Here is a 14446-nt window from a genome sequence, read left to right on the forward strand (position 1 = left end):
GCCTTCTGTTTCATCTTATATAGGACCTCTCGTTGACCCTCGCTTGCCTTCTGTTTCATCTTGTATAGGACCTCTCTTTGGCCCTCACTTGCCTTCTTATATAGGACCTCTCTCCTTCTCTCACTTTCCTGGGCTTGGAGCTGTAGCAAGCTAACCTCTTGGAAGTTAACCTTCCAAGAAGATTGGAAGTCAATCTGTTCACAATCAGTTAAACGTCCCTACATGAATATGTCACGTAAGATGTGCTTCTATTTTTGCAAGTAAAACTTCTTTCTCTTGTGACCATCGGAGTCAGGCCATCTTTGTAATTTGTTTGAACAGGATTTTCCCCTTAACCGGGAAATGTGGAGAACTGGGGACATTGCATGAAGCCTCTGGGCTTCCAAGGCAATTGATTTTATTTTTTTTAACATTTAAACCAATAGGTGAACCCATGGAGTTCCTGTACAACGCTACTTCTCACAATCTTCTCCTCAAAGTCCCTCATTTGTTCTGTGGAGACTTTGGCACAATTTCTCAGTCACCCTCCCCTACTGAGCCTACAAACACACGACTGGAACGAACCCCCTCTTCTTCTCCTCCTGTTCCTCATCACAGGGTTGCCAACACCAGGTTAGGAGAGTCCTGGAGTTTTAGGGGGTGGGCAGAACCTGGGGAGGGCGGGGTTTAGGGAGGGGAGGGACTTCAGTGGCTGTAATGCCATAGAATCCCCCCTCCAAAGCAGCCATTTTCTCAACAGGAACTGATCTCTGTCATCTGGAGATCAGTTCTAATTCCGGGAGATGTCTAGGTCCCACCTGGAGGTTGGCGACCATAACAACGAGTTTAGAGGGCTAGAGATCTATTGGGGAACTCTGTCATCTGGAGATTAGTCATAATTCTGGGAGATCTTACCATCACCTAAAATGATGATGATGAAGAAGAGGAGGAGGAGGTGGATTTATACCCCACCCTTCACTTGTCGTCTCAGAGTGGCTTACAATTCCTTCCCTTCCTCTCCCTACAACAGACACCCTGTGAGGTAGGTGGGGCTGAGAGAGCTCTAAGAGAACTGTTATTGAGAGAACAGCTCTGAGAGAACTGTGACTCACCCAAGGTCACCCAGCTGGCTTCATGTAGAGGAGCGGGGAATCAAACCCGGTTCTCCAGATTAGCGTCTGCTACTCTTAACCACTACACTATTGGCTCATGCCTCTGGCCGAATTCTGGACTAAAAACAAAGATGGCCTGGGAGAGGGAGGGGAATCAGTGCCAGACTGTTAGCCTCCAGCCTAAAACCCACTTGACAGAGAGAGCAGGCATGTAGGGGGAAACTGCAGCAGAAACTTGGAAAAGGCGAAGAAATGCCGCTGTTCGGGACAAGATGGGCCTTTTGCGTGGCAAAGTCTTCCTTCCATGTCAGCTTCTCAAAATAGCTGAAAACTGTGTCTGGAGTCCTAACTGAATAAACTGGGGTAAAAGGGAAAACAGAAGTGGGTAAGAATGGTCTCCATGTGTCTGTTGGCAGCCACTGGGGAGTCGACGACTTCCTCCCATCCAGGAAGAGGTCAAAGGGATGTTGCATGAGGTCAGTGGGGCCGAGGGTTGCCAAGTCTGTGTTGGGAAGTTCTGGACATTTGGGAGTTGAGGGACATCAGCGGTGTCAAATGCCATAGACGTCACCCTCCAAAGTAGCCCTTTTCTCCAGGGGAACATCTCTGTCGTCTGGAGAGCAGTTGAAATTCCAGATCTCCGGACCCCACTAGGATAGGAAGTTAGCAGCCCTAGTTGCGGTCCCTCTTTCACACTCTTAGTCTTCCCTGGTGTTGCTGGAAAGGATCCTTGGTCCTTTCCTCAGATGTACGAAACTTAGAGGGCCTGGCTCCTAACTAGACGGGTTGGTGGGGGGATTGGGGGTGGGGGAGTGTACTCCTAGAGAGAGAGAACTCTTCTAAGGTACCCATTTCCTATTTGGACTTCTAAGTTGATTTACAGTGTCCTTTAGTCTCAATTGTATTTGCTGTGAGCCGTGGGAGCTCCATTATATTCCCTATTTTTGATGCTTTGTCTTCTCTAAATGGTTTTGCCTATCCGCGCCCCCCCCCCATTTTAGCCTGAGCCATCGTGGTTCTTGTATTAGCTGCATTCCGAGGAGAACTGAGTGTTGTGCTTCAATCAACTCTGTCATTTCAGTGAAATTCCAAGAGTCTGAATTCATCACTGTTTCAGTGGCTTAGTGGGGCAAAACTGGACCAGGGTTTAGAGACATCAGGCCCCTGGCATTGCTTGCTCTGACTGGCTGTGGCTCTTCAGGAAAGACTTTTCTAACCCTAAGAAAGACCTTTCCTGGCACCTTGTACCACAGGACCTTGGAGGTCCCAGAGACTCACTCTGGAATGTTTTGCATACAAAGCCTGTGCTTAACCAGTGAGCCATGGCTACCCCCCCCATCCCCCTAGCCCAAGTGTTTTGGGTCACTCGGCAAACTTCCCCACCCATTCAATATAAAGAAAAATAAGAATTCAAGAATAAACTACATTTACTTAGTGTTCAAAATGACCAGCGTAAAGATATTTTTTGGATTTTAATTTTGTTTAATTATTTTAATTGATTCTAACACCAGTATATTGTATAGGGTCCAGTAGGTGATATTGAAAAGTCGTAACTGTTTTTAGCAGGTCACAGTGTTTCCAGTCTGTACTGTGGACACTTCCAAAGAAACTAGTTTTGGGGTAGCTTTCTTCCTTAATTCTGGATGCAATACGTTTTTTTGTCAAATGCCATGGTATAAATGTTCTGAATTAAAGCCCTGTTCCAATTTTAAAAATTTATAAAAATAGGGGGAAAGGACATTACAGTACAGTAATATTTTTTGGTTAAAGTAATAGATACATGAATGAAAATGAGTCATAATAAGATAAACTAAATGTTGATTAAATAACGTAGAAAGATAAAAGTTATGCATTTCTGAGACAACAGGTGAAGATGGATGGCTGCGTTACCCTGTCCGTAGCAGCGGAAACGAGCAAGAGTCCAGCAGCACCTTAAAGACTTAACAAGATTTGTGGCAGGATGTGGGATTTCGGAAGAAGTGAGCAGTGACTCACAAAAGCTCATACCCTGCCACAAATGTTCTTAGTTTTTAAGGTGCGACTGGATTCATGAGATAGCAAAGTATGTACCTTCCTGCTGACCAAATCCTTTACTGGTGAGCAATGTCACACAGTGGCCAAAAATACCAGGTGCCATCAGGAGGTCCACCAGTGGAGCCAGGACATTAGAAGCCCTCCCACTGTTGCCCCCGAAGCACCAAGAAGACAGAGCATCACTTGCCCCAGAGGCAAGGGCAGAGTTTGGGGAGGGGAGGAGGCTTAGCAGGGATGTGCCTAACAGGAGAAATCGAAGTCCTACAACAGCTGTGCTCCGTAGTCACTCTAGATGTGGCCCCGTAGAACTCCGAGGAGCCCTGCCATCAGAAGCCTAAATGAGGGATTAAGATGTGGAATTTTCTGCCAGAGGATGTGGAGATGGCCCCAGGACGAAACAGCTTTAAAAAGGGATTAGATAGATTTATGGGGGAAAAGTCTATCAGTGGCTCCTGGCCATGGTGGCTGAGGGGAACCTCCACATTTAGAGGCACTAATCCTCTGAATCCCCGAGCCAGGAGGCAACATCGGGGGAAGGCCTCGGCCTCTATGCCCTGTTGTTGGCTGTCCAGAGGAACTGGTCGGCCACTGTGTGAGACGGGAGGTTGGACTAGGTAGGCTATTGGTCTGATCCAGCACGGCTCTTATGTTCTGTGTCTCTGAGTTCAGCCTGCCATCTCGAACAAAATGGGGCCGAGTCATCGAAAGACCGTGTCCCCTCATGCAGCTTCCTCTGTCAGAAACTTTGGAAAGGATAGTGGAGAAAACAAGCCAGGTTCGTCATTCCTCGGGGGAACATCTCGCCAAAATAGTCCGACTAGGATGAAAGTGTCAGTAATTTATAAACCATCAAGAAGATTTTTGCTCAGAGGCAGGTCTTTTCCAAATGTAATTTTAGAACAAATGTTGCCTCCAATTAGGGTTGCCAACCCCCCCGGTTTGCCAGGGGTCCCCTGTTTTTGGAGGGGTTCTATCCACCCGCAATACCCACAGGCACCCCTCTCTCTTCTCTCTTGAGAGAGAGGGGTGGCTGCCTTTAAGTGCATGGACGTTTCCTCCCAAGCCTTATCTCCGCTTAAGATCAGGCTTGCAGGGAAATGTCAGCGTGCACTTAAAAGGGAAATGCCGGCTGAGTGCTGAGTGCATAACAGTGTTTCATAAACTGTGTGTACAACAGTTACAAGCATAGACAGCTTCTAGAGGGGACTGGATAAACATCTGGAGCCAAGGTCCATCAGCGACTATCAGCCACAAAGTATTGGTGGAAGAGACTGGCTGGGGCGGTGATGCTCTGTCTTCGTGATGCTTGGAGGGCAACTGAGAGGGCTTCTGGACTTCTGGCGGCCCTCCTGATGGCTCCTGGGTTTTGGCCTCTGTGTGACACAGAGTGTTGGCTTGAACACCATGACATTTTATTCTATGTTCTGCAGAAAGGCAGCTCACAGGCTCCAAAAATTGAAACATAAAATCTATTTAGGCTGAGCCGATCCCACTGCCCATGCCTACCAGAGAAGTTATGTGTCTGTATGTGTATACATATACATACACATACACACACACACACACACACACACACACATATATCCCCATTAAAATAGGCCTAATATAGCCTGTTCCTTTGCAGTGGGATATCACATGTTTGGTGACATTTCTCTAACTTTCCCCTTTGCATCGTCTCTCCCGGGTGGCTCTCACTGGATATCTTCTCTATGGTCGAAACCGAGGGAGCTGTACGAGAGGGGGGGGGGTGCGTGGGATATAACAGCCATTTCCAGCTGCCTCCCAGAAGCGCCCTCCGAATCCCCCGGGCTGCTGTTTGAGCGACAGGGAGGGAACCTGGTGGTGAGTTCAAAGGAGCAGGGTGGGGTTGGGGAGCTGTCATCTCAGGCCCACTGCAGAGAGGAAGGGGTGGTGGTGGAGGGAAATCCTTCCCCCCTTGCAGTTCTCGGTTTTGCATTGGAGAGAGCGACGATGTCCCCGCAAGGGCTCGTGGTGCAGAATTCAAACCCGCCACCTAGAGAGGCACGTGGAGGGAGCCCTTTCCCGACTCCGGAGTTTCCCCGGGTGGCGGCTGGAAGGGCTGGGGGGGAGGATACGTGGGAGGGGCTGCAAGGGAAGGCCCAAAAGTGGCTGGCGGGCATCCCCCCTCTCCCCCCAGAAATACAGGCGAGCTGAGTCACTGCCCCCGGTGGTGGCTGAGTGCCGTCACCCGGAAGTGATGTAGGCAGGTCAGGGGGCAATGCTCTGGTCTTTGGACAAAACTCTATGGTAGAAGCTTATTGCCCACAAACCAGAGCGTCATCGCCGAATTTTTCGCGTCACTTCCGGGTTCCATAGGCGCCTCGCGTTTATCTCGGGCTCCTTCCCTCCCCATTCCCGGTAAGTGCTTCCTAGCACTTTAAAGGAGTTTAGAATTGTTTTACTCTAATTTATACTTTATGTACTATTGTAATTACCTGCTGCATGTGGGTAAGCCGCCCTGGCTGGGAGGGCGGGGTAAAAATTCAAATAATAATAATACTACTAAGTGCACCCCCACCCCCCGGGGAGATTTGGTGTTTGGGGTTGCTGGGTGGGAGAAGGAAGTAGCAGAGGCAGGAGGGGGGAAGTGGGGGGTGCCCAGGGAGGTAGTTTGGAAGGTGCAGCGATGCAGAAGGAAAAGCCAAGTGGGAGATTCAGTGCGGAACACAGACTGTGGCGCTTGAAGAAGAAGAAGAGGAGGAGGAGACTGGATTTGTACCCCACCCTTCACACACTCAATACTCCACTCCCAATCCACTTCCCAACTGGATTTTGCCAGTTCACACACTAAAATCCAGTTGGAAAGTGCACCGAAAGTGGGTTATTTAGTGTGTGTGGCCGCAGCCTATGAGTGAGTGACCCAAAATCACCCAGCTGGCTGCATGTGGAGGAGCGGGGAATCAAACCCAGTTCTCCAGATCCCTCCTCAGCTAAAAGGCCCTGCTGTGTTGTTTTGTTTTTCTTTTGAAAACGAATGCAGGTGTGTTACACTTTTCCCACAAGGTTTCTTTTTCTTGAGTTCCATTCTTTCAGGAAGTGGGTTTTCCTCCCTGCTTCCCCACACCACAGTGGTGCATTTAGGCACCTTCCAAGACTTCCCTGGTTTTTATCCGTATCGGGCACCTCAGGAGGCTGGACAGGGACGAAGTAGCTCCAGGTTCCATAGAGACGTACATAGGATGGAGACGCAGGGAGTGATGGAAAAAAGGCATCTGGACTTTGGTTTGGGGTGGGGAGGGAAGGCAGGAAGATTCCTAAAGGAAAGGCCAAGAGACAGCAAAAAGGGTTTCCCATCTTCTTTCTTTCTCTCCCTCCCAGGCAGCAGCAGAAAAATGCCTTTGAGGCCTTCTCCACCATCTTCTCCAGGTGCTGAAAGGAAAAGAGTCACCATGCGGCCAGCTCAGGTATTGGGGTGGGGTTTCATTGGGAAGACGTGCGGTCAGAGGGCAGAGATACTTCTTTCTCTCAAAGCGGATTGGGCTCCTTTTGCTTGATTCTGGCACTGTCCACTGGGAAGGCAGAAGATGACCACCTGCTGTCTGGGATGGCGCCTGGTTCTCCTGGTGCTGCAGCTGATTTTTAGACTAGGGAGATCAGGGCAGCCTCCACCCTGTCCTGTCCCTCTGCTGAGCTCCCTCCTTCCCATCCAACTCTGCCCTTCCAGGGCACCACCCCCAAATCTCCAGGTGTTCCCCAAGCCGGAATTGGCAGTCCTAGAGGAGAAGTAGATTTTATTTTATTTTTTAGCTTGGAAGTCCTAGCTGACTTCTGGCGACCCCTAGTGGGGCATGGAGGCCAGGGACGTTCAGAGGTGGCTTCCTATCACTTGCCCCTGCATTATGACAACCCTGGTATTCCTTGGAGGTCTCCCGTCCAAGTACTAACCAGGGTCGGCCCTGCTTAGCTTCCGAGATCTGATGAGATCGGGCTTGTTTGGGCTATCCAGGTCAGGGCGTGGAGAGCTGGATTTTGAGTCACACGGAATGTTTCTTGGCCTTGATGTTAAATCAAAAGAGGTGGGGTGGCTGATGTTATTGTTAGATGGTCCGACAGAAGCCCAGTTTGCAGTACTGGACAGTCTGAAGGTGGTGCCTGAGGAGACTTTTCACGAAGTTCACCTGTGCGTATCGAAAACGATCGTGGGTTGTACTAAGGCATGCTGGGACAAAGACACAATGGCTGCTTTCCTCTTGGGAAGGCGATAAGTTTACAATCTGTTCTGAGCATCCAAACTTGGCAGGTGGGTCATGGGAGGAGGCGGCCCTAACACGTATCCCATGTGGCTTTTATTGTTTGTATCCAGTGCTGCTTTTATTGTAGGATAAAATGTTCTTTGAGATGAACCACATTACACCTCTGTTGTTACCTGAAAGAGGAGGGGCAAGTGGTCAGAAATGTAGGGTCTGTGGGGATTTTGAGATACAGTTTTGCAGTGCAGTTTTTGTCCATGAACTTTCCCTAAGAACTGAACGTGACACCTCTGGCCTGTTGCTTCAACGGATCTGCTCCTCTTGCTGCTATGAATCAGCTCCCCAGACCCATTCTGCTCCCCATTCGGACATTCTGGTCCTATCGGCCAGATACCAACACCCTTTTGTGTGCTGAAAGCTCTCTCGCTCCAGAAGGGCCTCCATTCTAGTGGTGGAGCACCGATGTGTGATGGGAAGGAGGACCCCAATGGCTACTGGTCGTGGTGACTGAGGGGAGCCTCCATATTCAGGGGCACTGATCCCCTGAACCACAGAGCCAGGAGAGGCAACCTCAGGGGAAGGCCTCGGGCTCTCTGCCCTGTTGTTGGCCCTCCAGAGGGACTGGTTGGTCGCTGTGTGAGACAGGAGGCGGGACTAGATGGACCACTGGTCTGATCCAGCAGGGCTCTTCTGATGTTCTGATGACCTCAGTAAGAGGAAGCCAAAGCAAGTGGCAGGCTGGTAGCCCCCTGGTAGTGATGGCTGCCCCTCTGGTTGGAACCACTGATTTAATTCTTAATTGTATTTATTGTAACATGATGTTACCCGGCCTGAGCCTGCTCGTGGGATGGGCGAGATAGAAATACAAAAAATAAATGATAAATAAGATGCCCCAAGGAGAGCTGGGAAGGGGAAGTGTAAGGGCTCTGATTCCCCTCCTCTTTCTGCCACTCTTTAAGAATCATTTTGCTGTTTGGGTAGAGATGTAAAATTTCCGGAAATTTGGAACATAAAATATGACTATGGACATTTTTACTTGGCATGAAATTATCACAACTAGCATATTAAAAATATAGTGTATCCAAACAAGTATTACAAACAGAATACCCACTTACATGCAAAAACAAAACTGAAACCTTTTTATTTTCTTCTGACAACAGCACTTCCTAAAGGAAGAAATGCATCTTGTTCTTGCATTGGAGAGTTCAGTTTGTAACCTAGGACTTGCTTGTCCTCAGTGCACAGAAATTAGATCAATATGTTAGAAATGATTTGGAAAATATTTGAACACTTTGTCTTAAAATATTTTATTCATCATGTTAAAATAAAACGTTCCATAATCAATTTTTTTCTTTTCTATTCTTTTTTCAATTTTTCGGAAAAAAACAAAAACAGCTTCAGGAAAATAATACGAACCCCCCCCCCCCCGCGTTTTCCCTCTTCCCCCCCGAATTTTCCCGGTTTTTTTCCAGGCCTTCACATCTCTATGTTTGGGGTTTTTCCCCCATGGACCAGTTTTCCACTGATATTAAGAAATGCTTCCTTCTTTTTCCAGGGCCAGATGTCCTTTGAAGAGGTGGCCGTGTATTTCACCCAGGGGGAGTGGGCCCTGCTGCGCCCGGCCCAGAGAGCTCTCTACAAGGAAGTCATGCTGGATAACTTTGGGAACGTGGCCTCTCTGGGTAAGGAGTTCGTTTTCCCTTGACTCGCCCCTCAATATTGTGGGGAGTGACGATGCCTAAGCTCTGTGAACCTGTACATAGACCTGGCTGGAGTCCCGGTTCCTCCTTGTGGCGAATGGAGCACCAAACGAGAGGACATGAGGAGAAGCTGGTGCCCAGGGGTGCTCCCTTTGGAGAGGGTGGATCAGCCAGAGCAGGTGTTTCCCTCCAGCCTGGGGCTTCCTTGGCCTGTGTTTGCAAAGGGGCTAGAGAGTTACAAACGGAGGGTGTGGAAGGAAAGATGAATGTGAGGGTATGTCCTGTGGAAGGAAAACCGAACTGGAGAAACGGAGTCATATGCTTGCCTGTCCATGTTAGTCTGTCCGTAGTAGTAGGAAAGATCAAGAGTCCTACGGCACCTTCAAGACTAGTGAGATTTGGGGCAAGGTATGAGCTTTTTGTAAGTCACAGTATCTGAAGAAGTGAGCCGCGACTCATGAAAGGTCCTACCCTGCCACAAATGTTGTTAGTCTTTGGGGTGCCATGGAACTCTGGCTCTTTTCTGCTGTCCTGAAGAAGGTGTGTCGTGCCATGTAAGTGGTGGAAGATTGTCTAGGGGAAATAACAAGCAGAAAATGGTGGGGGGCGGGGAGCCCTTTGTGTGCCTTTTTCCTTGACTCCCACCTTGACTCCCACCAGGCGATTGTAAAGAGGAAGTATCTTGTGGGCCGAGCAACCGACACCACGGGCCACAGCCCCTTCTGGGGTGGGTGGAAGAATGAATATGATCACTGTGGGAATATTAGTGGGGAAGGAGATGAGTATTTGATGAGGTTTCTGGGCCTATCTGCATTGCGGGGAATGTTTTTGAGAGGTGTGGAATGCCTTGTTATTGTCTTGTTAGGGTCAAAACGTGGGTCATTACTCACAGGCTGCATAGTCACAGGAGAGCCACAGGTTGTCGATTAAGGAGTGGAGGTGTTCCTGTGGAAACAGGGCTCCCTGCCTCTTAGAACAGGATTTCATGGGCTCTGGGGTGGTAGAAGAGGGAGTCCCTCTGGACCTCTTGACTTCAGATGGCCCTGGGACCCAGGGGGCTCTGAAGCCAGGTTTCTGGGGGGGGTGTGTGCATGTGTGTGTGTGTGTGTCTTCCGTGACTTGGTTCCTAACTGGACAAGCAGTGAACGTATAGTTGCCCTTGCCAGACGAATGAGCTCCGTCCAGCTATCTTAGTTGTGACAGGGCAGACTCAAGGTGGCTTTCCGAGCACACAGAACAAACCTAATTGTGGTTTTGTTTCCATCTGAAAAAGGACCTGGGATGGCCAAACCTGACCTCATATCCTGGCTGGAGAAAGAAGAAGAGCTTTTTGTCCGCGGCTGCGATGAAGAGGAAGGGTTGGCAGGTAGGTCTGTAAGAGGGACTCACAAATATCTGGGAACTCCTCCGGGGTTCCTTCCCAGGTCTAGTAAACTCTCCTGGTCAAGTTTTAGTAGTCCAGACTATTCTGACCTCAAATTCTGCCCCAAACATTCCCTTTGTCCTCATGTGGAAATGGTCTCGAAAGCCCCTTTGCAGCCTTTTTAGATGAGCCTTTTCGGGTGTCTCTTGCTCAGGTGTCCAGTATTTCACGTTAGAGAGCAGGAAAGCTAAGTGATATTGGTGCAGATTAGGGCGATTAAAACCCCCTTCTTTGACTGGTAGTTGAAGCTTTTTATACGCAATCCTAGGCCTGCCCGAGGGACCCCAGATAAATTTTAAAATAGGGAATCGGTGTTTTTTTGTGTGTGTGTGTTTTTTTGGGTGGGGGTACGTGCCTGGAAGTTGTGGTCGACTCCTGACGACCCCAACTGGGGTTTGGACATTCAGCGAGGTGGCTCTATTGCCCTGCCTCTGCATCCCGACCCTGGTATCCCTTGGAGGTCTCCCATCCAAGTACTTCCCTGGGTTTTCCCTGCTTAGTTTCTGAGATCTGACGAGATCGTGTTTGCCTGGGCTACCCAGGTCAGGGCAGAGTAGGGAATCGATTTTTGAGAAAAATCTTTGGGAGACCTCTCCAGACAGAAATCATATGTGAAATTGCATTCATTTGAAGTATGTTAATTCTGTGTTGGTCTGAAGCAGGAGAACAAACGTTGAGTCCAGCAGCACCTTTAAGACCAACAAAGTTTTATTTTGGGTATAAGCTTTCATGTGCTTGCACAATCTGAGGGAGGGTGCATGCACACGAATAAAACATTGTTGGTCTTAAAGGTGCTGCTGGACTCAAAGTTTGTTCTCCTGCTTCAGACCAACACGGCGACCCACCTGAGTCCAATTCTGCCCTACGTATTCAGAGTTAAAGAGGCCCATCCGTTGAGATCTTGGGAAAGCTGTTCCAGAATCCACTTCATAGTTACTTGAACTAGGGAACAGATCTCCCTTGGGACAAGAACACCAAAATGGTTGACAAATTCAGCAGCAGTTTTAAATTACCACAGGTTGTGAATATCAGACGAAACCGGTTCTGTCAAAGACAGGACATGAGATTTATCCCAACTAATGCAGTATCCCGCTATCTCCCCAAATTCACTGATAAGGTTAATCAGTTCTGGTAATGATTACTCAGGATCAGACAGCAGAAGCAAAATATCATCTGCAGACAGTGTGAGCTTTTTTTTTTTTTAATGGTTTTATTTTCATTTTCCATAAACAGTAAATACACTTCCTTTTACATATATTCTCATACACAATCAGGAGTCTATTATTATCCCTCTGTGTTAATCCAGTCATATAAGCGTTTCCATCTTTCCACAAATATTTTTTCATCCTTTCCTTGAAGGATTAAACTCAACTTGTCCATCTCTGCCATTTCCAGTAACTTTGATATTAATTCATCTTGCGTAGGAATATGTTCTTGTTTCCAATATCTGGCCCTTAAAATTCTCGCAGTTGTGAGTATAAAGATTATCATATATTTATCCTTCTGTTTTAAACATTCCGGTAACATGGTTAACAGCATAATTTCAGGTAGCAATTCAATTTGAACATTTGTTATTTTTAGGATAATTTTCTGTATCATCTTCCAAAACCTATATATTTTTTTCACATCACCACCACATATGAAAATAGTTCCAATGTTGTTTTTACATTTCCAGCAATTTTTAGAATATTTTGGGTTACATTTAGCTATTTTATCCGGCATCCAGTGCCATCTATGGTACATTTTACATATATTTTCTTTATAATTAACACTTCTCATATAGCTTACTGATTTCCATGTTTTCTCCCATTCTTCTAAAGTTATATTATGTCCTATATCTCTTGACCATACTATCATTGTCTTATTAAAAATATCTTCTTGCCTACGATCCTTTAGTAATATTCTGTAAATCTTCTGTATCATCTTATCACTGCTTGATGCCCAAATTTTGTCCAAATTCGATTTACCATCCTCAAATCCAATTTTTACGTCTTTAGCATACCTAGACTGGAGTTGCATTTCTTCCCACCAGGACAGCTCAATCTTATACAGGGATAACAACACCTCTTTTGGTTTCAATTTATTACTCTCATCTAACAAGATATACCATAACTTTCTCTGTCACACGGCTTAACCAGAGATGGTTTATTAAACGCTTCCAATGGTGACACCCACCTTGGCATTTTTACATAACATAACATCTAAGGTACCCACCTTGGCGTTTTTACATAACATTTCTCTTTGATATTATTCCGTACCCATAACAATGCTCCCCTTAAAACATGATATTTAAAATTGAGATGTATCTTGTCCTTCCCATATCACAAGTAGGCGTGCCATCCCATTCTTAGATCGTGTCCTTCTAATTTCAGGTTTCTAATGTTATTAAAACAGATCCAATCTCTTACCCAACTTAAAGCCGCTGCCTGATAGTATAACTTCCAGTCTGGTAACCCAAATCCTCCTCTTTCTTTCCTATCTTGTAATATTTTCCAATTCTTGCCTTTTTGGGGTACCAGATTAATTTCCTTATAATCTTGTCTAGATCTGTAAAGAACTGCGAGCTTTTAAGAATTGGTATATTTTGGGCTAGAAACAAATATTTAGGTTGTATATTCATTTTGATATGCTACTATTCTGCCCGATAAAGATAGCTGTAGATTTCCCCAACTTTGAACTTCTTTTCTAATTTCCTCTAGTAGTTTATAATAATTATCCTTTATAAGTGTGGTATTTCTGTTTGATATTATTATTCCAAGGTATTTAATTTTTTTCACTATTTCTATTCCCGTTGCTTCTTGAATTGCACTAGCCACTTTAGTTGTACAGTTTTTAGTTATTATTTTTGTTTTCTTCAGATTAATCTTTAATCCTACCATTTCTCCGAATTCTTTAATTTTTCCCAACAAAAGTTTAACGGTTTCTAAAGGGTCTTCCATTATAAACACGATATCATCTGCATACGCAAGCAACTTAAATTCTTCTCCTTGTATTTTAAGGCCCCGTATTTGCGGATCCTTTCTTACCATATCGTTTAACATTTCCAAAGCAAATATGAATAATAGAGGTGACAAGGGGCATCCCTGCCGAGTTCCTTTTTGAATCTTAATATCATTAGTCGTATCCCCATTTACAATAATTTTAGCATATTGTTTGCTATATATGGCTTTAACCATTGTCTCGAAATATATCCCACAATCCCAAGCTTTTAGTTTCTGGAATATAAATTCCCATGATATATTATCAAAAGCCTTTTCAGCGTCCAGGAACATTAATGCCATATTTTTATCCGGGTGTGCCTCATAGTATTCTATTATGTTCATGATTGCTCGTGTATTATTTTTAATTTGTCTATTCGGGAGAAAACCCGCTTGGTCTTGATGTATACTTTGGGCTAGAATTTTTTTCAGCCTTGTTGCTAATATGTTGGCGTATAATAACCGGCATTTAATAGTGAAATCGGTCTATAATTTTTGATGTCTTTAGAGTCTGTACCTCCTTTATGAATTAGCGTGATTACCGTTTGACACCAGGACTCCGGTATTTTTCCCGTTAATCTAATATTCTGGAGAAGTTCTTTAAAAGGCAAGTTAAGTTGCTCTTCAAATGTCTGGTACACTTCAACTGGTATTCCGTCTGTTCCCGTTTTTTTTTCTTTCTTCTTTTTCTGTTTTTTAATAGCTTCCACTATTTTACACGTTGTGATTTTATCGTTCAGTATGCTTTTATATTTTTGCTCTAAGTTATAGCTTACATTCCTTTGCACAAATTTATTTATCTGATTTATATCTTGCATCCCTTGTCTATATAATTTCCTATAAAAGTCTTCTGTAATCATCTTCATTTCTTTTAAGCCGTATTTTTTCTCTCCTTCTTTATTACTTAAGGCTACAATAGTATGCTTTTCTCTTTCTTTTCTTAATCTGTACGCCAACCACCTAGAGGTTTTATTTGCGTCCTCAAAATAATATAGTTTTGTGTACTCTA

At 45.7% G+C, this 14446-nt stretch overlaps 1 long non-coding RNA gene across 1 annotated transcript; it reads left to right on the forward strand.

Moving 5' to 3' along the window:
* Positions 1-5434: 5434 nt before the first annotated feature.
* Positions 5435-8960, forward strand: LOC107115048. The gene is made up of 3 exons (XR_001482665.1): positions 5435-5504; positions 6465-6550; positions 8892-8960. It is a non-coding gene; the product is annotated as an uncharacterized LOC107115048 (long non-coding RNA).
* Positions 8961-14446: the final 5486 nt, after the last annotated feature.

Source organism: Gekko japonicus, unplaced genomic scaffold, assembly GCF_001447785.1.
Source record: "Gekko japonicus isolate JY-2015 unplaced genomic scaffold, Gekko_japonicus_V1.1 scaffold6394, whole genome shotgun sequence".
NCBI lineage: Eukaryota > Metazoa > Chordata > Lepidosauria > Squamata > Gekkonidae > Gekko > Gekko japonicus.